The following is a 3,421-nucleotide window of genomic DNA, read 5'->3' on the forward strand; positions in this document are numbered from 1 at the left end:
TCTTTCAATCCAAGCTGATGTAAATAATTTACAGATATAGTTTAATACATAATGAGCTTGATTTAGGCTCTTGTGTTGTCTTATGGGTCAAATTGGCCATTTTAATTCATCATCAAATTCATTTTTTTGATGAAAGTTACTCTTTTTGTAAAAAATTGAACAAAATGAAAATGCTGATCAGAACTAAAAACAATTACTCCTTGTACACAAAGTATACAGTTGGAGTCTTATATTCTTCACTTTATAGTAATACATTGTTGAAATTGAACCATACGTTCAAAGATATAACTATATGACATTGGGTGTAGACTACATATAAAATTTGCGCAATAAAACATCCTTTTCAACGTTTTGTTTATTTACCACTCCAAAGAATGAATTGACAAATTCTGAAGGTTACCCAGACAGGGCCAGATTTTGAAAACTCTTTATATTACTAATCTTCAAAATATATTGAGTTGTTTATATTTACTGCCGTCGATAAGTATATTGATGAGTCAATACTTAGAGACGCAGATAGAGGAATGCATTTTTCATACTATTAATCGATTAAGTTTTACTATATCTTAGAGGAAAATATATTTTCTTATAACTTAGATTTGTATCGTATATTTCATATAATAATTGTACATTTTAATTTATACATTTTAATATGGAAAATGAGTTATAAGTTTGTTAATTAAATATGTTTTATATTATTTATCTCAAACGTCAAAAATGCACGTTGTGTTATGTGATATTTTGACCCTAAAGAAAACGGGTGTACAAAAAAATTGAGGACAAAAACAAGGGTAAAATAAGTGTGGTTTTAAATCATGAATGTCATCCATTGATTATAATAATCAAGGTTGCAAAATTCCATCATTAGTACCAGAAATGAAAAGTTAAGATAATGATCAAAATTTTTGATCAGCTTTCCGTGACCCATTCATAAGAGGTTTTCAATCCATTTTTGGATCAAAATCCACATGTTATCCGAGATCCACACAAAACTAATAAGACTTTAAATCAGAGGAGGTATTGTCTTAGGCTGTCACTTAAATCTTGGATGATGGGAGATGATAAATATGAGAGGATTAGAAAATCATATTTTGTCGCCACTGCCAACTGGTTGGATTTTTACAAAATATTTTTTGACATTATTTCGTTATTTTCCTCTTGGTTATGACAACGACCATCTATAAGAAGCCTGTAACCCACTTTTTGTGATCTATGGAAGACATTATATAATTATTGTCTTCTAGACCATATAACCTGAGATCCATACAAGAGCATGGCCTGTGGGAGCTGCACTTTGCATCAGAATCACAGATGACATTTTTTAATTGGGAAAGGGGTCATTTTGGGAGGTCACTACTTAATTGTTGTGTATATTCGGAGGACATATAAGGGTTTCATATGGTATGGGATGGGGAAGCAGAATATACTTGTTTCCCACTTCTAACTGCGTCTTTTATTTGATAGTTCGAAACACGATGGGGGAGAATTGATTTTGTTTGTTTCGTAGAAATGAAAAAAAATAATAATTTTGCTTTTGTCTTTGTTATGATAACAAAATTGTGCTGTTCAAATATAGAGACCAAGAAAACATATAGACTTTAGTAGGTCGAAATCGAGAGTAACACTAAAAAATTGATCAAGTGCTTCCTTAGCAGTGCTATTTGGTGTATTCGCAATAGATTACATAAATATAAGATAAAAATTTTTGTTAAACATATTGAAAAAAAATTATTTTAAATATAAAAAAGGTTATAAGGCTCTTCAGTAATCAAATGGTTGGGAATCATGGAGCTGATCTATCAAAATGTGGAGTTAAGGGGAAACCATACACCAACAACTGTAACGACTCTTAAAGTCTAAGTCTCTCCCACAATGGTTTAATACACTACAATCCTATATTTTAACTAAATAAAAACTATTCTCCACATACTTTTCATTAATATTTGCCACCGTTCTATTTATAAAAGCATAGGGCATACCTCTATGGAAAGTAACAACTTTTACAAAACGTGTTTACTGGCTTCAAAGTCATTAAATCTTTCACAAAAAAAAAGAAGAAAAACAATTTACAGGGAACAATAATTAAAGGAAACACGAAGAGGAACGAATAAGGGGAAATTGCTACTTATTGCCTTGATAAAACAAGAGAAACATGACGACTACCTCCGAACGTGCAATCATCATTAAATTGACTGAAAAGTCACTCTTAATACAGAAAATTGGTAGTAGCTGTATAAATACATAATTACAAGTGTGAAACTCAATTATTAAAAAAAAATGTGAAAATAAAGATAATTGTCATTTAATAGAATATTAACATATTTTATTTCAAATTACATACACCATTGTTTTAAAAAAACAATACTTAATATTTAATTATTATATTTATTATTGTGATTTATCATAAAATTTCAAGAAAAACAAAAGACAGAATTGAGCGTACAAATAAAATAATAATATTAAATTTATAAAAAAATAGATTATAAAAAACAAAAAGTCTGATGTATTACGTATATCGTTCCTAGCTCTAACAACACTGTTCAATATAGACTGCAATTTCTTTACAGTGTGAAAAATGCAGCTAAAAGGTTGAGAGATTTGACTTTTATGGTTGTTCATCTACATTTGTATGTTGTGTCCAAGATGGGGTTTTGTACAAGTTGCAATTGAAAAAGAGATGATTTAATTTTAATGAAGAATTTAGAGCACTTTTCATTGAATAATTAAATACTTGATACATTGTTCGTATATTAATATTGCCTTTTTTGACTTTTTCAATGAAAATTACAAAATTGATCCGACTTATTCTGGGGTCCATTTCAATTTCAAAATATGGCCACATATGCTTTTAAATGCGTAATTTAAATAGATCAAAGCATCACTTAGTGGTGAGTAATTATAATTACCCATGTTGTAATTAAATAAAGCATTTTACACTGAAGAACTACAACTTGTACAATCTGCAATTTGTAAATTATTGCAACTTGTACACGACATGCAAATGTAAACATATATCTTTTTCAATTTGTTTTATGGACATATATATATTTATTTATCACGCCGTTACATTTATTATATATCGCAACATTTCCTTCAAAAATAAACAGGAAGGACAGGTCCAAAATTATTTATAAGCAAATTCTTTCAACTGTGGACATATTATGAAATAATTAATGGTTTGGAAATGTTATCACAGCTTTTGAATAAGAGCTCATTAAAATTGGTCAACCAATAAACGCTGTTTAGAACAGCTTAGTCAGCTGATTACGAAATATAATGTAACGTCGTGTTATATAAAATACTACAAAACATCATTGAGTTAACATAAGAAAATAATAATAGAAAAATATGAAATAAACTATGGAAAAAGTGTTAATAAAAATGAAAAATTGGGGATTAAGAAGACAATCTTTGTGTGTGG

The sequence above is a fragment of the Lepeophtheirus salmonis genome, chromosome 6 (genome assembly GCF_016086655.4).
Source record: "Lepeophtheirus salmonis chromosome 6, UVic_Lsal_1.4, whole genome shotgun sequence".
NCBI lineage: Eukaryota > Metazoa > Arthropoda > Copepoda > Siphonostomatoida > Caligidae > Lepeophtheirus > Lepeophtheirus salmonis.